This window comes from Molossus molossus, unplaced genomic scaffold (genome assembly GCF_014108415.1).
Source record: "Molossus molossus isolate mMolMol1 unplaced genomic scaffold, mMolMol1.p scaffold_m16_p_12, whole genome shotgun sequence".
NCBI classification, from domain to species: domain Eukaryota; kingdom Metazoa; phylum Chordata; class Mammalia; order Chiroptera; family Molossidae; genus Molossus; species Molossus molossus.
In genome coordinates, this window is record NW_023425347.1 from 44,147,248 (window position 1) to 44,169,814 (window position 22,567).

A 22,567-nucleotide genomic window follows, 5' to 3' on the forward strand; every position below is an offset into this window, starting at 1 on the left:
TCCACTCTGTGTTTTCCAGCACACAAACTGTCTCATTAGTTGTTGTGAATATTAAATAACCCAGGCCAGAAGTTTCTAGCACACAAATAACTGTACAACACAAAATGTTCTCCTACAATCAGATGACTGAGCAAGATTAATCGGAGAAAGCATTTTCACTTTCAGATAATCTTCAAGTCTTTAACTGTTTCCTTGATCAAGGGACAGATAATGGTACAGACAAATGTTACATGGTGGGAAGGAAGACTGATGTTTTAGAAAGAGCCCGGGTTTTAATATATCAATCTGGGCTCTGTAATCTAGCTTCAAGTCACCTCTGATTTGCTTCCTCTCCTTCCCTGCCCAACTATCTGACTGCCTGGATTTATTGCCAGCATTAAAAAAATCCACTTACTCAGACATTCCACCCAGACTGACCTTTCGGTCCCTCACACCTGCCAGCTCTTTCCCATGTCAAAGCCTTCACTCCCTCTGCTTCAGTCTCCCCAACACACCCCTCACTCGGCTGCCTCCTCATCCCGCAGGTCCCCACCTAAGAACACTACCTCCTTGGAGAGGCCTCCCCCAACCACGAAATGTGAAGCCATCTCCTACCCTATTCTCCATGCCTCGCCTCTCTCCCTTCCATCAGAGCACTGGCCGCTCTTGGGAAAGATACATTCTGGTGTGAGTTTTCCTGGCAACTCTCCTACACTAACCCCATGAGGATGGGAAGCTTGCTGCTCTGTTCATTACTGCTTATCCGAGATCCGGCATGGTATCCAGCAGTTAGCAGGAGCTCAGAAAGATTTGCTACGTAGTGGATATACCAGTGCCACCTTAAGGGGAGTCATTTGGGCTAAAAATTTTAATTCAGCATCCATTAGCGTATTGATGGTATCTAAAACCATGAGGCGTACATTACAGAATGTTCCTGAAATGTGTGTAAAATACTTGTTCTTGTACATTGCCTATTTTTTAAAGTTTTTTTTATTGATTCTTAGAGAGAGAGAGAAACATCAATGTGAGAGCGAAACATCCATCGGCTGCCTCCTCCAGGCCCCCCGCCGGGGGATTAGCCTGAAACCCAGGGAAGGTGCCCGGGAGGGAATCACACTGGCAACCTTTCAGCGCACGAGATGACGCCCAGCCGCCTGAGCCACACCAGCCAGCGCGGTTCACTGCCTATTTTAAAAGCCGTTAGAGAACTTGTTATTTTCAGGGCTGTTGTGAATCATTTTGTAAAGAAAATGATGAGACTACACTAAATTGAATTATTTATCTACTATTTGGTTTCCATAAAATAAAAAATGGGCTTTGCTCTGCATAGGGCCTGTCATGTCCAACAGCTCTTCTGAGGGTAAAACAAAACAAAACAAAACAAAACGGTGCAGCATCTGGCTGCAAATGAGGCAAGTGCTTTCCGTCTTGTTGAGTATCACATTGTTCCACAGCGCCCAGGCGCCCGGTCAGAGCAGGGCATTAACACACGGGCAGCTCATCTGCAGAATCCTGCAGAAACTGAGGATGAAATGCTGGATACTAAAACACAAAAGGAGCGATAAGAAAGTCCGTTTCAAGGAAAGAAACAATGAGCAAGAAAAAGCAATCAGTTAATATAAATCTAGCGCAGAAAAAAAAAGTCAGATTAGTAAGAGAAGAAAATACAAGACATAACAAAGAACTTGTACTTCTGGTCAAAATGGAATAATAGGGACCAGATTTACCCTCCCCTGGGAAACAGGTAAAAACCTACACAAACATATTGAGTAATGGTTTTCAAGATACTTAAGATCAGGCAATGAGGAACACTGGTCCCTGAAAAATGGAAAAACAAAAACAAATAATCCAAATTAAAAATGAGCAAAGGACCTGCACAGATATTTTTCCAAAGTAGATATTCAAATGGCTAACAGGTATGTGAAAATGTGTTCAACCATCACTAGGGAAATGCAAATGAAGACCAAAATGAGACATCGGTCCATACCTGTTAGGATGGCTATCATCAGAAAGACAAAAAGTAACAAATGTTGGCGAGGATATGGAGAAAAGGGAACACTTATGCATTGTTGGTGGGAGTATAAATTGGTAGAGCCACTATAGAAAAGAGTAGGAGTTTCCTCAAAAAATTAAAAATTGAACTACCATATGATCCAGCAATCCCACTTTTGGGTATATATCCTAGGAAACAAAATTACCATCTTGAAGAGATATCTGTACCCCCGTGTTTATTGCAACATTATTTACAATAGTCAAGACATGGAAATTACGTAAGTGTACAACAATGGATAAGTGCATAAAGAAAATGTCACAGAGAGGAGAGAGAGAGAGGAATACTATTCAGCCTTAAAAATAAGGAAATCCTACCATTTATGACAATATGAATGGGTTCTGAGGACAGACAGAGAAAGACAAATACTGTATGATATCACTTAGATGTGGAATATGGAAAAAGCAAACTCATAGCAACAGAGATCAGATTGGTGGTTATCAGAAGTCAGTGTGGGGAGAAATGGTGAAGGAGGTTGAAAGGTACAAACTTCCAGTTATAAAATAAATAAGTCCTGAGGATGTAATGTACAGCATGGTGCCTATAGTGAACAATCGTGTATCGAATATTTGAAAGGTATTAAATAATAGATCTTAAAAGATCTACAAGAAAAAGAAGTGCAACTATATATGGTGATGAATGTTAACTAAACTTATTGTGCTCATCCTTTTGTAATATATATATATATTATCAAATCATTATGTTGTACATCTTAAATTTATACAATGTTATATATCAACTATATCTCAAAAACTTGGGGGGAAAGATTTTAATAGACATTTCAACAAAGAAGATATATAAATAGCAAGGAAGCACATAAAAAGATGTCCAACATCATTAGCCATTAGAGAAATGCAAGTTACCACGGACACAAACAACAGAGTAGTGAAGGCCCGGAGCTTGGTGGGGCCTGGGCAGAGGCGAGTGAAGGGAAGGAAAATGAGGGACATTTGTAATAGTGTTAACAATAACAAAAAGTATCCCAAAAAATCAAATTAAATGACAATGAACTACCACTACACCAGTATTTAATTTTAGAATAGCTAAAAATTAAAAGCTGACCACACCAAGAGATGATGAAGATGTGAACTGTGACGCCTATATACTAAATAATACAACCACTCTGGAAACAGCTTGCAGTCTCATAGAAAAGTGAGTACACATCTACCATATGATCCAGCCATTCCATTCCTAGTTATTTACCCAAAAGAAATAAAAGCCTATGTTCAAATATACAAAAACTTATACATAGATATTCACAATCCTTTAATTGGTAATGGCCAAAATCTCAAACAAACCAAATGTTATTCAACAGGTGAATGGATAAACAAAACATGACATAACCATGCAATGGAATACTACTCGACAATAAAAAAATAAACTGTTGATACACACAATTACATGAATGAGTCTCAAAATATTTATATTAGTGATAATAATGAAAAAAGTACATACTATGATTCTATTTATTTAAGACTCTAAAAAATGCAAACCAATCTATAGTGACAGATGGGGCAAGGGTGTGATGAAGGCAGAGAGGAGAAGGAGGGAGGGACTACAAAAGGGAGTGAGGAACCTCCTGGATATGATAAATATGTCCATTGACTTTTTAAAAATGTTTTTATTGGTTTTAGAGAGAGGGGAAGTGAAAGGGGGGGAGAGAGAGAGAGAGAGAGAGAGAGAGAGAGAGAAAGAGAGAGAGAAAGAGAGAGAGAGAGAGAGAGAAACATCAACTGGCTGCCTCCTATAAGCACCCTGACTGGGAACCTTGCAACCTGGGTATGTGCCCTGATCGGGTATTAAACCCATGAATTTTTGGTGCACCGGACAACACCCAACCAACTAAGCCACACCGGTCAGGGATGTTCATTGTGGTAATGGTTTACAGGTGTAATATGTTAAAAGTTACTAAATTGTATATTTTAAATAGGTATAGTTTATTGTATGCCAGTTATACGTCAATAAAGCTGCTGTTGCCCTGGCCGGTTTGGCTCAGCAGTTAGTGTGTCGGCCTACGGTCCAGAGAGACCCGGGTTTGGTTCCCGATAAGGGCATGTACCTCAGTTGCAGTTTGTCCACGGTCCTGGTTGAGTTGTGCGGGTGGCAACCACTCTATGTGTCCCTTTCACGTCAATGTTTCTCTCTCTCTCTCTCCCTCCCACTCTATCTGAACAAAAAATGTCCTCAGGTGAGGATAAAAAAAAAAAGCTGCTATTGTTGTTTTTTTTAAGATACACCAGGTCACAGTCACAACTGACTGAGTAAAAAACTGATGTGATACCAGAGGGAAGAGTCACATATTCCTGCTGCTTAGGACCTGCTCATAGACACCAGCCTCCTTGAAATCCACTCGGTTCTATGAGCTCACTGCTACATGTAACCTTAGTATAAAGCTTTCTTCACAGTCTAGAGTTAACACGATTGACTCTCTGTTTCTTAAGACCAAAGAATCAAATTAAGAAGTTTTTTTATGTGGAGCTAGAATGTCAAGGCCACCAGGTAGGCAGTTTATAAGAGGTATGATTTAGACAGCTGATTTAGAAGGATTCGATTTTCTAAGCCTGAGTGGATTCATGTTTCAGAGGACAAGAACTTGCAAATACGAATGAGGAAAATGCCACTATGTGGTATGCAATAAATGTTTGTTGAACTACCATGGATCTCTGAAGAATCGGTATGAACTAGAAAAGGACCAAAAGATAAAAGACAAGGAAAATGATATCTTCATTTCTCAAATTTGCAAAGGAAAGATTCTGCAACTCTCAGATCATGACTTTGAGGTCAACTCCAGAAAGGGTTCTGGAAGACACCAAACGAAGAAGCATTGTGAGTGCAGAGTCCCTGAGAGTCGGTGTGGAGCTGGTTACAGCAAGTCGCACGACTCTGAAATCACTTCCTTTGGTCAGAATGGACATTCTGGAAAATCAGCAAAGTGTCTTTCTCGTCCATTAAAGGCTGGCTTTGCTCCAGAATTCTGTACTTAGCACTGAGAAGAGTTGCTAATTTGGTAGGATGTAAACCTGGAGCTTCTAAGAAGAAATATTTGAAGAAAGTCTGCCTGGGGGTGAAGAAAACACGAAGGAAACGAGCAAAGCAATGAAGACAGAGTTCGGACAATATTTGACACCTGGATCTCCAGCTCGACCTCTGACTTATTCGCTGTTAGTCAATATACTTCTTCCCCTTACTTACCTACCTCCTTGCTTCATTTATTTCCTTACTTATGTATTCACGTATTTATTTATTTTGGTAAACTGATTTAAACTGAATCTTTTGTCATTCATGACCAAGAGTCCTTACTAATACATTGAGCATAATGCCTCATTAAAAGCACTTCATTGTATCAGACTTAAGCCACTTTGGCCACGAACTTTTTAAAGCTACATTGTGAAATTGCATTTCATCCAAAACAGGGTGACCAAGGTGGTGAAGATTCTTGAAACTAAGCTGGATAAGACGCTAAGAAAACATGATGGCTGCTTTCAAATATTTGAAAGGATCTCGTGTATAAAAGTGAATAGATTTGTTCTTGCGTGCCAAAGGGTAAAATTTAAAGGAAGGCAGATCTCAATTCATCTGTGCTCACTTTTGTGCTCAACTCATTTTTACTCATCTGTAAAGGACACTGAAGAGAATGTACATTATTCCAATCTGTTCCAACAGTAAGATTCTCTGATATAGTCAATATGTTCTATTATTTATCCTCTGATTACTTTTACAGGTAAAAATAGCCCCGGACAAAATTCAGCAGATATTTACTGAGTGTTCCCTATGTCACAGGAGCCATGTGCCTTCATACATACTCCCTACCTCGCTCCATCCCTGGTAATATCGCATCTCTGCAAGACAAACTATTTCAATGCTACCTCTCTTTCACACAATCCATAAGATGACCTACTTTTCCTCTTGTTAATAAAATAAATTCAGGAAATAAAATGTAGCTCCTGTTTAATTTGCAAACCAGATTTGGGAAAAGGCTCAAATAATTCCTCAATTGGCCCATAACCCAGTTCCCCCAATGTGTAGCTGGGCATCTTAGAATCCATGTTAGGCATTGTTAACTGTCCACCCAACAGCTGTTCTCTCTTCTTTCTTGCTAGGAAAACCCTGACTTGATTAGATGAGCAACGTGCTCAGCTTCAATGGATGGATCATACATTCATTCTATAAAATCTGTTGGGTATCTCCCTGTGTGCCAAACTCCCAAGACTAAGGATACAAGTGAAAAAGCAGACAATCTCTTATCTTTTTTATGTTTCTATTCTATTAGAGAAAGACAGGTCAGAAACAATAAATGTAATACCTAAGTAAATTTTATGGTATATTAGAAGATCAATGGCATTATGAGGGAAATGGAGCAGGGGAAAGGGAAAACAGGTGCCTGTGGTGGAGGTAAGGAGCAGGTGACAGTATTAAAAATCGAGTGGTCAAGATAGGTCTCACGGAGAAAGTGAGATTGAAGCAGAGACTTGAAAGATGTGTAGGAGAGAGCCATGCTGGTGTCAAAGAGAAAAGCAACACGGGGTAGAGCTAGAGCAAAGGCCCTCAGGTAGGAGCCTACCTGGCAGTCAGAGCTGTAGCCAGAAGGCCAGCACAGCTGGAATGGAGTGTGCAAACAGGAAAGAAGTTGGTGACAGGGTCAGAGAAGTCACAAGGGTCCAGATAATGCAAGACCGTGTAAGCATTGTGAAGTCTTTGGCTTTCACTCTGAGTGAAATGAGAATCCTTCGATGGCTTTCGAACAGAGGAGTGACATGTATAACTTCAATTGGATGTATTTTGGAGGTAGAGCCCACAGGATTTGCTTATGGGTTGGATGTAGAGTATAAAAATAAAAAACGCTGCCTCCAAAATTTTCGCCTGACCAACAAGAAGGATGAAGTAGCCATCAACTGAGAAGGCGGCTGAGACTGGAACAAATGTATGAAGGAACACCAAGAGTTCACTTTTAGACATAAACTGCTTGAGAGATCTGGGCTTAAGATAAAAATGAGGGCGCCATCGCCATGTAGATAGTCCATTAAACTACATGACCAGATGACATCTCCAAGGTGAGTGTAGCTAGAGAAGGGAAGTAAATCGACCACCAGGAGAATTTGCCCATCTAAAGAGGTCAGGGAGCCCTGGCCGGTTTGGTTCAGCAGTTAGAGCGTTGGCCTGCGGTCCTGAGAGACCCGGGTTCGGTTCCCACTAAGGGCGCGTACCTCGGTTGCAGTTTGTCCCCGAAGAGAAGGAACCACCAGGGGAGATTAGGAAGGAACACTAGTGAGGTGGGAAGGAATGAAGCCCTTCCCAGGGCCTTCCCTCTATCCATCTGACAGTGAGATTGGGAGAGAATGTGAAAGCTTATGATTAACTCAAGTCCCCACAATAAAGTCCAAGCAAGAGAGCAACTGTGCTTGTTTCCAGATGTCTGGCTTTCAATCAAAAATTCTAAACAAGAATGAAAACACAGCATATCAAATTTGTGGGATGCAGCTAACACAGAACTTGGAAGGAAATTTGGAGCATAAAATGCTCATGTTAAAAAATAAGAAAACTCTCAAATTAATTATCTAAGTTTCTGCCTTGAAAGACTAAGAAAAAAATGAGCAAAGTAAACCCAAAGCAAGCAGAAAGAATGAAACAAGAAGGATAACAGCAGGACTCAATACTTTAGAAAAGAAAAGCAATAGGGAGAAAAAGGCTGATTCTTAAGATCAATAACATTTGTAAACCCTTAGCCAGGTTGATCAAGAAAAGAAGACATAAGTTACAAAATGTCAGGAATAAAAGAGAAGATATCATTATAAACCCTACAAATAGTAAAAGAATATTATGAAAAACTCTATGCCAAATAAAATGGGCAAATTCTTGAAAGTCACACTGCCGAAACTCACTCAAGAAAAATTAGATAGGCTGTACCTCCAATGTTTAAATTCAGCACACCGCTCAAGGGGGATTAGGGCTTCTCTGACCCCTCCAACTAAAGTAACAATTTGATTTTATTGTCCTCAAAATATTCCTACCACATGAAGTTAGCTTGTTTAGTTTTCATGTATTTGTTTATGGTCTGTTTCTCCACCTTGTCTGCCTTGGGGTCACCAGTGTATCCACAGGGTTTAGCACAGTGATTGAAATGTTGCAGGTATTCATCATTAAAATGAATGTTCACTTTCTCAGTCTCTCTGAGGAGCAGGGTAAGTCCTTTCACGTAAAGCTTCATACTAAATTTGTACCAGCCCCCCTGGTTAGAAAATAAGACTCAAACCCAAAGTATGGTATTTTTACCTTCACAGAAATTGTTATGTGACTGACTGGCAAAAGTAACATTGTGATAATAGGCAGTAAGACACTTCCCGCCACAAAAGGGAGGTCCTGTAGTTATATTAAGAAACTCAGCAAATTGGGACATTTTGCCCAAAACCCTCCTGATTCCAGCTTCTTCATAACAGCAGCAGGGAGACTTTGAGTTGCCATGTGAATGTCTCACACAGTTCTTTTACCTCCCAAGGGATATTTTTCCCGAAAAGAAAAACATTAATCAAAAGAGTGTTACCTTTTTTTTTCTGCCAAGATTGGTTCCTTACCTGAAAAACACAACTTTGCTCAGCCAAGAGGACAAAAATTAACTTTGAAAAAAGAAAAAGAAAAAAAAAAGGAGGTCACCTAAAAAGCCTGATTCCTTGGGTAAATTAGAGCAGGTATCTTGACACCTAACACACAGAATATAAACTTTCAAACAAAATTAGCACCTACCATAACACATACAACTTTTTAACAAAACAACACAATACCCTGACTACCACTCAAAAAAGAAATGAAAAGAATGGAATTTATAATAAAATAGGCTCAGGCACAGCTACACCAGAAGACTAGTGAAGTAGTTGAGGCATCTACATGTGAAATTCATGGGAATTTGACATCTACCGACTGAAACTGTTGTATTGATGATTCAGATACCAAAAGCAGCCTGGCCTTGGGTGGTGTGCTTTCCCCAGATGGGGAACACTCTGGATAAAGTTCAAAACAAATCACGTGTATTCTTTCTTCAATTTACACAGTTGTTTCAGTCATGAAAAAGTCAGCCTATTTTTAAACCTTGCAAAAAAATAATAATAATATGAGTTTATATATAAAATATTATTAGGTTTTGGACTCATAATTATAAACAAGTTTTTCACCTACCGGAGTGACTGACAAGGGATTCAAAACCTCTGCAGAACATCAAACAATTCTTCCTTGTGCGGGACTGTCCTGCAAATTGCAATTTTCTCATTGCCCTAGACTTTGCCCATAAAATGTCTATAGCATCCCCTCAGACAACCAAACATTTTCCAAAATGCCCTCTAGTGTCATTCGTATTGGTGATAAGATGTACTTTTTTATCTGTGTGCTTACGAAAACAAGCACTTTTTTTTAAAATCTCACTTTAAAATTCCATTTTTCAGACTTATCTTTGGCTGTAGTATGATCTGCATCAGAAGAGTAGAAATATGTCTGAATCTGGAGTCATACCTGGGTTTAAACCTCAATTTCACCATTAACGACCTGGGTGACCTTGAGCAATCCCTCAATCTCGCTGATCACCAGTTCTTCTATAAAAGAGAAAAAATGATGTCTTTACAGCAGGAGCACAAATTTAACTCTCATTCAACTCAGTAATGTCTTAATTGTCCATAAACTAATCTGGCATTGCTCCCAGGCTCCCAGTCACTGGTTAATGGGAAAAGAATTAACTATATGTCCAATGCAATTTAAATTTAATCCAATCTGATCATTTAAACAACCCCTTTGGGCAATGTTGAGAATCTCTAGGAGAAAAAGCTACTCCGGCTCTCAGCTTCAGGAGTCTGACACCTGTGCCTACTCACAGGGTCCTGCACTTAAAGGGACCCCACACCTGGTTTAATGCTCTGCTGTCAGAATGTTAAAATTCTTCATTTTTGAATAGGGGCTTATAATTTCATTTTGCACTGGGGCCAGAAGATTACATAGCCAGTGCTGTCACTCAAACAGCTGCCTTCTTCCCTTGCTTCTGTACCAACGGTGACATCTAGATAGCTGAAGAGAGAAGTGTTGATGGGTCCTCATGACACTGAGGGAAGAGCGTCCTGGCCTCATGGGGGTCACTGGCATGCTCTGGGAAGTTAATATGGCTCTCCAGACAATGACCTTATTCCTGGGGTCTTCCTGCTTGGTCAGGAAGCAAGTAACGCCTCTGAGTGGCTCAGCTTCACCCCAGCTATGTTGGCGTAGACTGTGGAATGACTACTCCCTTCACCCAGTCTATTGGCCTAGCAGTTCACCCTGCCTTGTCAGGGCAGGGCGGGCAGATGGTGACTTGTAAGGCCTATTGGCTATTGTCACACTGTCCCCAAAACATGGGAATTAAGAGCAGCACAGAAACACAAAATCGTAAAATCTCCTTCTGTCCTTGGTGCATGGCCAAGTTGTTGTAGTCATATCCTCAAGGTGGTACAGGTAAACAGGACAAGAGATGAGCTTTCCAGTGTCCCCCAACTTGGCCATAGTCAATCTTCCCTTTTTGTGCTTACTATTACTCTCATTTTTGTAACATAGCTCCTTTCCGAGCCAGGGGGGAATTACAAGACACAAATCACTACCTTCTCTTCCTATTCTCTTCCACAATCCCCTTGGCCAAATGTCCTGCTTCCTGATGCTGATCTTTTTAAGCCTGAACTGTGAACAAGTGTGTCTTCTCTATACAATGGGAACCCCCTCTATGATCTGAATTCCCTGAGCTCAGCTAGTAAGGTGTGAAATGGGAAATAAAGTAGAATTCTATCTCCACAACACCTGGCTAAGAGGTCCAGAGTTCATCTTCTCTTTCTCTAGAATACTAAACTTCATGGCTCCCCTCCAGAAGTCTGCCCTTTGCAACAAAATAAGACATAAGAAGAAAATTTAAATGCACCCATTTATCATGTGCAAAAATATTAAGCCAGGAACATTTGTTTTGCAGATTGGTTTTGAGTTTTTGATTTTAGGTTCCTTCCCTTTCAGCAACTCTACTTTTTTTTTTTTTTTTCATAATTAATTCTTTTTTTTTTTAATTAATTAATTTTTGTTACAGATGTTTCTCCTTTTCCCCCCACTGATTCCCCCTCCCCCTCCCTCCCCACCCTGTCCCCAGTTTGTTGTCCATGTCCACTGTTCATGCATACATGCATATAAGTTCTGTGGTTTATCTCTCCCCCACCACCCCCTCTTCTGGGGATTGTCAGTCTGTACCCCACTTCCATGTCTCTGGGACTACCCTATTCCTCAGACTGTTATGTTCATTATATTCCACAAATAAGTGAGATCATATGATACTTGTCCTTCTCTGTTTGGCTTGCCTCACTCAGGATGATACTCTCCAGGTCCCTCCATGTAGTCTCAAAGGACAAGAGATCTTTCTTTCTTACAGCTGCATAGTATTCCATTGTATATATGTGCCACATCTTTTTTATCCATTCGTCTACTGATGTACATTTGGGCTGTTTCCAGATCTTAGCTATTGTAAATAGTGCTGCTACAAACATGGGGGTACATATACTCTTTCTGTTTGGTGTTTCAGGCTTCTTAGGGTATATTCCTAGAAGTGGGATCACTGGGTCAAATGGAAGTTCAATTTTTAATTTTTTGAGGTAACACCATATTGTTTTCCATAGTGGCTGCACCAGTCTGCATTCCCACCAGCAGCGTAATAGAGTCCCCTTTTCTCCACACCCTCACAAACACTTGTTGTTTGATGATTTGTTGATGGCAGCCATTCTCACAGGTGTGAGGTGATACCTCATTGTTGTTTTAACTTGCTTCTCTCTGATGATTAGTGATATGAGCATTCCTTCATATGTCTCTTAGCCATTTGTGTGTCCTGTTTGGAGAGGTGTCTATTTAATTCCTCTGCCCATTTTTTAATTGGGTTCTTTGTCTTCCTTTTTGGAGTTGTATGAGCACTCTCTATATATTAGAAATTAACCGCTTATCTGATATATCATTGGCAATTATGCTCTCCCATACAGTGGGTAGCATTTCCGTTTTGATGATTGTATCTTTCGCTGTGCAGAAGCTTTTGAGTTTGATGTAGTCTCATGTGTTCATTTTCTCCTTTGTTTCTGTTGCCTTAGGTGATGTATCAGTGAAAGTTCTGCTGTGTATGATGCCTGAAATTTTGTTGCCTACAGTTTCTTCTAGGATTTTTATGGATTCACGAGTCACATTTAAGTCTTTTATCCATTTTGAGTTTATTCTTGTGTAGGGTGTAAGTTGATGGTCTAGTTTAATTTTTCTGCATGTAGCTGTCCAATTTTCCCAGCATCATTTATTAAGGAGGCTGTCCCTACTCCACTGTACGCTCTTGCCACCTTTGTCAAATATTAATTGAGCATATTGCCTTGGGTCCATTTCTGGGTTCTCTGTTCTGTTCTACTGGTCTATATGCCTGTTCTTGTGCCAGTACCAGGCTCTTTTGATTACAGTGACTTTGTAGTATAACCTGAAATCTAGTAATGTGATCCCTCCAACTTTGTTCTTCCTTTTCAAGATTGCTGTGGCTATTCAAGGTTTTTTTTTATTCCATATGAACTTTTGAAGTACTTGTTCTAATTTTATGAAGTATGTCGTTGGTGTTTTGATGGGGATTGCATTGAATCTATAGATTGCTTTGGATAATATGGACATTTTAATGATGTTAATTCTCCCAATCCATGAACAGGGTATGTGCTTCCACTTTTTTATATCTCCCTCTATTTCTTTTTTCAATGACCTGTAGTTTTCTGTGAATAGGTCCTTTATTTCTTTGGTTAAGTTTATTCCTAGGTATCTTAATTTTTTTGCCACAATGGTAAATGGGATTTTTTTCTTAGTTTCTCTTTCTGTGAGTTCATCATTGGTGTATAAAAATGCCATTGATTTCTTGACATTAATTTTGTATCGTGCTACTTTGCCAAATTCATTTATTAAGTCTAGTAAACTTTTGATGGAGTCTTTGGGGTTTTCTACATATAGTATCATGTCATCTGCAAATAAGGACAGTTTCGCTTCCTCCTTTCCAATTTGGATTCCTTTTATTTTTTCTTCCTGTCTGATTGCTGTGGCTAAGACTTCCAGTACTATGTTAAATAAGAGTGGCGAAAGTGGGCATCCTTGCCTTGTTCCTGTTCTTAAGGAAAATGCTTTTAGTTTTTGCCCATTGAGTATGATGTTGGTTGTAGGTCTTTCAAATATGGCCTTTATTATGTCTAGATATGATCCCTCTATTCCCACATTGCTGAGAGTTTTTCTCAGAAATAGATGCTGGATTTTGTCGAAGGCTTTTCCGGCATCTATTGATATGATCATGTGGTTTTTATTCTTCATTTTATTTATGTGGTGTATCACGTATATTGATTTGCGAATATTGTACCAGCCTTGCATCCCTGGGATGAATCCCACTTGGTCATGGTGGATAATTTTTTTGGTGCATTGCTGGATCCAATTTGCTAGTATTTTGTTCAGGATTTTGGCGTCTATGTTCATCAGGGATATTGGCCTGTAGTTTTCTTTCTTTGTAGTGTCTTTTTCTGGTTTTGGAATTAGAGTTATGCTGGCTTCATAAAACGAGTTTGGAAATCTTCCTTCTTCTTGAATTTTTTGAAATAGTTTGAGGAGAATGGGTGTTATTCTTCTTTGAATGTTCGGTAAAACTCCCCCGTGAAGCCATCTGGGCCTGGGCTTTTGTTTGCTGGGAGAGTCTTGATTACATCTTCAATTTCTTCTGTTGATATTGGTCTGTTCAAATTTTCTATCTCTTCCTGGTCCAGTTTTGGGAGACTATGTGTTTCTAAAAATTTGTCCATTTCGCTTAGATTGTCGAATTTGTTGCCATATAATTGTTCATAGTAGTTGTTAACGATCTTTTGTATTTCTGTGGTGTCAGTTGTTATTTCTCCTCTTTCATTTCTGATTTTGTGTATTTGGGTTTTCTCTCTTTGTTTCTTGGTGAGTCTAGCTAAGGGTCCATCAATCTTGTTTATCTTTTCAAAAAACCAGCTCTTTGTTTCATTGATCCTTTGAATTGTTTTTTTGGTCTCTATGTCGTTCATTTCTGCTCTGATCTTTACTATTTCCTTCCTTCTACTTGCTCTGGGGTTTTCTTTTTGTTTTCTCTCTAGTTCTTTAAGTTGTGAGGTTAGATAGTCTATTAGAGATTTTTCTTGTTTTTTGAGGTAGGTCTGTAGTGCTATGAACTTCCCTCTCAGAACTGCTTTCGCTGCATCCCATAGATTTTGTGTTGTGTCTTCATTTTCATTGGTTTCCATGAAATTTTTTATTTCTTCCTTGATCTCCTCGGTGACCCATTCATTGTTTAATAACATGCTATTTAGCTTCCATGTGTTCAAATGACTTTGTATGTTCTTCTTGCAATGACAATTAATTCTTGAGTATATGCAATATCTAAAGCAATAAGAAAGAGAGCCTGCACATGACAATTCGTAGTTGAAATTAGCTCCCACCTGAAAACTACTAGGTCCTCAATCTCACCATATCCAACATTGAATTCATTCACCTTTCCCCAAACCCCAGATTTCCTTGATTTTCTTCTTTCATCAGCAATAGAAAATGCGGTTAGGCCCTGGCCATTTTGGCTCAGTGATTAGAGCATTGGCCCTCTGACCAAAGGGTCGAGAGGTCAATTCCAGTCCATGTACCTGGGTGGCAGGTTCGATCCCCAGCCCTGGTCTGGGTCCTCTGGGAGGCTACCAATCTATGTGTCTCTCTCACATTAATGTTTCTCTCTCTCTTCCTCCCTCCCTTCCACTCTATCAAAAAAAAAAAAAAAAGGAAAAATATCCTTGGATGAGGATTAACAACAACAACAACAAAAAAAAAAAAACACGAAAAAGGAAGAAGGAAAATGAGATTAGAACAGCAGTTCCCAACCTTTCTGGTTCACAGTATCCTTAGTGTCTTGCTAATTTTTACATAGTACCTCTAGGCCAAAAGAAATACTTATTACTTCCATTTATTAAGTAGTTAGGTCCAGAAAACTGTGTATGTTTACATGTCCTAATAACTTGAATACATATGAAAAAATATACATAAATTTTTAACAATATTTTATTTTATTCTTAAAGCACATTTACTTAATAATGGCATATATGCATCCTTTGGCCACCGCCTAACTTCTGCAACCTTGGAATTAAATTGGATACCACCACCCTCACTTCCTGTTCCACATATGACCAGATGCTCAATGTCACTAATCATAAGAGAAATGCATTATCACCTCTCACAATGAGATATCACCTCACACCCGTCAGAATGGCTACCATAAATTAATCAACAAACAACAAGTGTTGGCAAGGACGTGGAGAAAAGAGAACGAACCCTAGTGCACTGTTGGTAGGAATGCGTGTTGGTGCAGCAACTGTGGAAAACAGTATGAGGTTCCTTAAAAAATTAAAAATGGAACTGCCTTATGACCCAGCAATTCCACTCCTGGAATATACCTGAAGGAACCCAAAATGCTAATTTGAAAGAATACATGCGTCCTTATGTTCATTGCAGCACTATTCATAATAGCCAAGATTGGAAGGAGCCCAAGTGTCCATCAGTAGATGAGTGGATTAAAAAGCACATTTACATGATGGAATACTACTCGGTCATATAAAAAGAAGGAAATCTTACCTTTTGCATCAGCATGGATGGATCTGACAAAGTGAAATAAGCTAGTCAGAGAAAGACAAACACCACATGATATCACTTACACGTGGAATTTAATGAACCAAATAAACTAACAAACAAAATAGAAACAGGCTCATAGATACAGAGATTGGACGAGCAGCTGTCAGAGAGGAGGAGAATTGTGCGGCTAGGTGAAAAAGGTGAAGGGATTAAGCAAAAACAAAAACAAAAAAAAACTCGCAGACACACACAACAGCATGCTGATTGCCAGAGGGAAAGGGGGTGGGGGAGGGGGAAGAGGGTATAGGGAAGATAAATGGTGACCGAAGGAGACTTGACTTGCGTGGTGAACACAAAATACAATATTCAGATGATGTATTATAGAATAATACGCCTGAAACCTATATAAATTTACTAAGTAATATCATCCCAATGAATTCCATTAAAAATTTTTAATAAATAAAGAAGTTCTTGTTCGGTCTGATATCTAAAAAAGAAGAAGTTGTCCAGCTGGGAAAAGCTGACCCAATTCCAGATCCCCTCCAATGGCCAAGACCCAGTTGACCCCTCCAAGGACACTGGCTGAGAGGCAAAGGAATATAAGGACGCCCGTATAAGCCACCATTAACATAGCAAACACAGCCATAAATACAGCCTGTACGGGGCAAAAAATATATAATTAACCTTTTTTTTACATAGTTACAGAGCTTTGGAAAATATAGATAAGGTAAGAAAGAAAGGAAAAGAACAGACTATAAAAATATATATTAAGTGACTCTATATATATATTGTTTGTTCACGTGCAAAATGTTCTATTAGCATCTTCTTCACTTATCAAAAAACACATCAACAGGATTGTTTTGAATTGATGCATCATATTCAATTTTATACACATAACTTTTTCATCGGTCCCATGGTTTTGGATATCCAAATTTTATTTTTGTTGCTGTAATTTCTTGGGGATATCAGGAACCTTACTTCAATACCAACTAAGCAATAGAGGGGCATCAAGACAGAGAGAAGTCAAAATATCAGCCTTATTTTTGTCAAAGTTGAATGAAGGACATGGATCAGGTATGCAGCCCAGGGAGATTCCTAACACGGTATCTGGAATTAAACAGAATTCCCCAGACAGTCACAGACAGAGCGGGAAAACTGCAGGCCTCCCCCTTCCCCGTGAAGGCCCCACAAGGCGGAAAGCCAATGAGAGCGCATGCTCTCGCGGCAGGCAGACCCCAAAGTGCGAGGCTGGCGGCCGCAGAGTCCTGACTCCTCCAGCCAGCAAGCTGTTTCTCTCCCTGGAGAGGAGTGTGCCCTGGCAGAGGGACTAGAAGTATTACAGACGTGGCTGTCCTTCCACACAGGAACCAAGCCCAAGGAAGTCAGCCACCCAAGGCCACTTGAAAACAAGTCTGCAGGGAATATGTTTAAATGTACACCTGTCTGCATGTGTCCTATTATTTTCTTAGAACAAATTTCTAGAAGTGAGATTCATAAGTCAAAGCTAAAAGCCGTACTTATCAAATTGCAGAGAAAGACTGTACAGATTTACACTCCCAACAGCAATGGAGGGAAGGGTCCACTTCTTCACACCCTTTGCTATTGTCATAGATTAAAATGCTAGCTCATTATTTGGGGGGTGGGGGGGTTGCATTTCTTTACTAGTGGGGTTGAAATTTTTTCATATTTTGATTGACCGTTTTTATTTCTTCTTTTCTGACTCCCCTGATTTGCCCTGTGCTCATTCCTCTAGTGAGATTTTCATCACGTTCTCATTCATTTGTAAAATGCAAACATTTTTAAGCAAGTCGCTCTTCTTAATCTTAGAATTGTGATGCATTGAGTGGCAGTTAGAATCATAAGCCTAACAAAGCATGATACTGGTTTTGACAGTGATTATTTACATATTTATTACAACTTTTACTTACACAAAAGCCAGAATCTATTTGAAAAAGAGACAGGTTTTCAGAAAAAGTCAATATGTATAACTCACAGAAGTGCTTAGATTTAATATCTTCTAATATTAAATCTATGCACTAATATTTTTATTCCAAATTTTAAGAAACTAAATGATTATTGGTCCAGAATTTTCTAATATAAAAAATCTTTACAGATGTACTTTATTTCAAGCATATTTAGCACATGGAAATCTGAAATTTTGGAGAGAAAAAAACCCTCTGAGTAATTACTTGTTCTCTTTATTAAAAGATTGCTAGAGACTTCAGATATAAACTATTGACTAAGGCAAGGTCACTGTTAAAACAGTTAAATTCACACAGACATAGAAGTAACAGATAGTTCCCAGAATATTGATCCAGAATTTACTAAGGATAACAACTTTATTATTTTAGGTATTACAATTGACCACTGACAAACGAAATACTCTTTAAAGAATAGATTATTCAACAATATTTTTGTAAGAGGCCTTAAAGTAAAGGATATTGAATAAATGCTAGTAAATAATGCTAGTAAATCTTGACCAGGATGTCTATAATCATTCTTCTATTAAGAGGATTTCCATTCTTAGCAGAAATACGTACACCTTAAAAATCTATCAAAGCACTGAATTTCAGAATCCTGGAATTTCTATTATTATGCATTATGCCAACATCTTCCCTCCATCATCTTTCTATTTCTCCATAAAGTATAACAATGCCTATTAGAGCCCTCATCATGCATCACTATTCATTAATTCAATAAACATTTTTTTCAATAAACATTTTTAAGAACCTGCTCACAAGCATCCTTAAGAACTTAGTCTGTACTACATTAGGGCCTAAGATTACAGAGACAAGTAAAACGGTCCTTACCCTTAATAAAACAGTCTGGAGTTTATGGTCTAGCAGGGGAGATAGTTAGTCTATAGCTTACATCGCAGAGGAGATGGGTAGATAACAAGAAAACTAGAATTCACTGTGACATAACCAAACACTGGCTCCTAAGACAACTCAAGGGAGTAGCCACTAACTGAGGCTGAGGGAATCAGAAGACGCTTCCAAGAGGAAGTGAAGAGTCCTGAGTCCTGGAGAATGAGCATTTTCTAACCAGAAAAAAAGGGTAACTCGGGCATGTGTACAGGCACAGAGGAAGAATGGGTCATGACATGGAGACTTCCTACAAGGAGTTCTATTTAGCTAAAGCACAGAGGTAGGGCAGTCCAGACAATGGTGAGAGACTACACTACAGAAAGAACAATAACAATGTTTCAAATTTTACTATTGAAAGTTTACCATGTGCTAGTCACTGTACTAAGTCCTTGACATCTCAATGTATGCTGACAAAAATTGATGAGGAAAGGACTATTCTTAACGCCCCCTCCCCAATTCACAGTTAAAGAAACAGAAGCCCAGTGAGATGAAGTAACTTGCCCAAGATCTTACATTTTACAAGTGGCTAAAAGACATGCCAACTTAGAAATCCTGATTCCAGGATTCATGAATCCTGCTAATCATGAATGGATTAATATTCTATACTAAGGAAAATGTACCTCACCTGCAAAGCCATAGAAGGCCAAGAAGCATTTGAGGCAAGAGAATGACATGGTCAGTTTTGCCTTTTAAAAGAATGGCCCAAGTTAATGGGGGAAGAAATGCAGCTAGATCTAGGTGGCTACGCTGCAGTCGTGCAGTGACAATCTGCATGGCCATATTTAATGTAACTGCAAGTCAGGAGGCAATTGCAACAATCCAGACATAAAATGTATGAAGGGTGGAACTAAAGAAGAGCAGTGACAGGGAAGAGAAGCGGTCATAACGCAGCGCTATTGACAATGCAGAATTAGCAGGGGTTGATGGCTGGTTGGATGACGATGGTGATGCAGAGAGAGCAAAGAGAAAGGGGATTTTTTTGAGTTGGTCTCACTAAGTTGGGACTACATTTTAGAATCACCTTTCCTATTTGATTCTGGGTTAGACTAAGCCAAAACAGAAACTTGCACAAGAATTGGAAAGCGATGTGCAGCAGCAGCCAATATGCTATGAAGGTCATCGTGGTTAGAGGCGAGAAGAGAAAACAGCAGAAATGCCAGCAGGTGCCAGCGTCCTCACTCGTCCCCACTCTGCACTTTCTTCTGCCTCTTCCAGCAATCTTCCCCTCTGCCCTCCCTGCTGACCAACAGCAACCCACCACCAGATGTCTGGCAGCAAACTCACAGGCAGGAGCTAGGACCAGGTCCCAGCCTTCCACAGACCTCAACGCCAGCCCCCTTCGCGGTCCCTCTCAGCAGGTTCCCCTGAAGCTCGCACTTGTCCACCGTGCTGGTGCTTAGAAAGGTTACTTAGGCAATGCTCTGATTTGCCAGCTTTCATCTCAGATGCCCTGCTTCTCCAGCTTCAGTTTTTTATCCCAGCACGGGGGTTTCTTTGTAAGCAATTGAAAAAAATGAGTCTAAAATACATCTAGAACTGCAAAGGTCCAAACAGCTTTGAAAAAGAACCAAGTTAGAAGACTTCCACCATTTGATTTCAAGGCTTATGATAAGGGAATCTATAACAGAGCTGTAATGGGGGACACCCAAATTATAGAGGGGCAAAATATTTGATAAAATTGCTGCCTGAGATAACTGGCAAAGCAGGTCCCATGCCTACTGAGTCTGTAGCTTTAGGGGAAATGATTGTGGGCCAGAGAATAACTGTGGGCTCACTTTTACTTTGTACTTCAGGCAAAGTATTACAAGAGATGAGCTCAGGAAATAATTGGCTACTTTGCAAACAGAAATTGAGGATCCAAAAGTTGGAGGCCTGACTAGAAAACTGTTACAAGAGCTATGCACCAAGATGGGTTGGGAGGAGGGTCTTGCTTTCATTCTGGAGATGTTCATCTCCAGATAAACTCCATGCCCAAAAGATGTGCTGAAAATCTAAGCTCAAGAAATACATGGAATTCCTCTTGGAATTGGGCTTCTAACAACTTCTATGTGTGCAAAAAAACAAAATCATTGTAAACCAGACTTTTCTAGGAGAAGGGTAGGTGCTCAAAGATTCGGTTGGTTACTGGTATTGCTGGCAGGACCTCCTACTCGCGTTCATTCTGTCACTTTATTGTAGCTTATTATTTTTAAATCCTACTTTGGATCATTCAAGCTTCTGGAAAGTACTTTGGATTGCTGGAATTAGACTTTGTTCTGAAACTTTTTTTCATAGGCTCAAAATGCTGTATTTATTGGTGCCTTCTTTCATAGTGCCTTTTAAATCAAGAGTTACTGCTATAAGTTCTTAGAAGAATTATGTCAGTATTACTGAATTTTGTTCCCATATCAGTTTGGTTTCATTACCTTCTGAGCTATATAGGGTGTTTGGTGATATAACTAGATTGATTCTTGAGATATTACTGACTTTGTTCTACTTCATTTTAAAGCTTTTGGATTTTTTTTTTTTTTTTTTTTTTTTGGTACGTGCCCCTAGCAGGAACCGAACCCGGGACTCTCTGGTCCGCAGGCCGAAGCTCAACTACTGAGCCAAATTGGCCAGGGCCGGATTTTTTTTTGTCTGAGAACTTTCAGACAGGTTTTGTGAATATTTTTTACACAACCTCTTTATGGAGTGACTCGTTCAGGTGTGGATGATATTTGTTCAATATGTCAAGCTGAATTTCAGAAGATTGTTCTTCCCATCTGTCAGCCTATATTTTCCAAAGAGTATATTATCTTAGGGTTTTACAGAGAGAAAACATGTCCATTGTGCAGAACTGTGATTTCAGACCACATAAACAAATGGAAAGATGGGACTATTTCATTACACCTTCAAATATAATTCAGTCCTATAAACTATTAAGACCACAAAGCATTTTTCACTGGGTTACAATGACTATTTCTAAAGGCATTAGGATAAACTTCAGGGCTAAAAATTAAGAAAAAGTTTTCCAAACATTTTTGAATACTAGAATAAAATTTGAGTGCATTTCTATTATTTTTAATTAAATGAGTAAAAGAACACATCATTTTAAAAAACATGTAATATTCACCCAGCCAGTGTGGATCAGTGGTTGAGCATCGACCCATGCACCAAGAGGTCACTGGTTCAATTCCCTGTCAGGACATGTGCCCAGGTTGTGGGCCCGATCCCCAGTGGGGGGCATGTTGGAGGCAGCCTATTGATGTTCTCTCTCATCGATGTTTCTATCTCCCTCTCCCTCTCACTTCCTCTCTCTCTAAAATCAATAAAGAAAAAAAAAATTTTTTTAACATGTAAAATTCACCCAGCTAATGTAGTTCAGTGGTTGAGCATCGACCCATGCACCAAGAGGTTGCCGGTTCAATTCCCAATCAGGGCACATGCCCAGGTTGTGGGCCCGGTCCCCAGTGGGGGGCATGCAGGAGTCGGCCAGTCGATTCTCACTGATGTTTCTATCTCCCTATCCTTCCTCTCTCTCCAAATTTCAATTAAAAAAAATAATTTTTTAATAAAAATGCTCCTGAATCCTTAGAAATGTTTGTCATTATGTGTTTCCTCAGCTGATAGAAACATGTAAAAATATGTTTTATATTAAGAAAACCTATTTTGATATTACAAGAATTCAGACCACTCTTTTCAGGGCATTGACCTGTGACGATTTATGTCAAGAGGATCACAAGTTGTCCACTTCATTAGAGAGCAAAGCCTGAGTGGAGTCCCTGCAGAACTGTGAAATGCCACGTAGGACACCACAACACAGGCCTTAGGTGACAGGTGCTCCGTAAGCTTTTGAAGTTAAAAAAGAATGGATATCTGGAGAAAAGTAATTTAGCAGAAGGGAATAGAAAAAGAAAAGAACCTCGTGTGATGTCCAGGCATGCGAGGTGGCTTTGCTCCAGGGTTGTCGGTGGCTGAGGCTGACTCCAAGACCTCTTTGGGTTATCAAAGCAGTAGTTTACACGAAGGCAAGTCCCCAAGTCACTGCTCTGTTTAT

The 22,567-nt window shown here is 39.5% G+C and overlaps 1 pseudogene; it reads left to right on the forward strand.

The window, feature by feature from the left end:
* The first annotated feature begins 20,595 nt into the window (after positions 1–20,595).
* Positions 20,596–21,432, forward strand: LOC118626738 (annotated as a pseudogene).
* Positions 21,433–22,567: the final 1,135 nt, after the last annotated feature.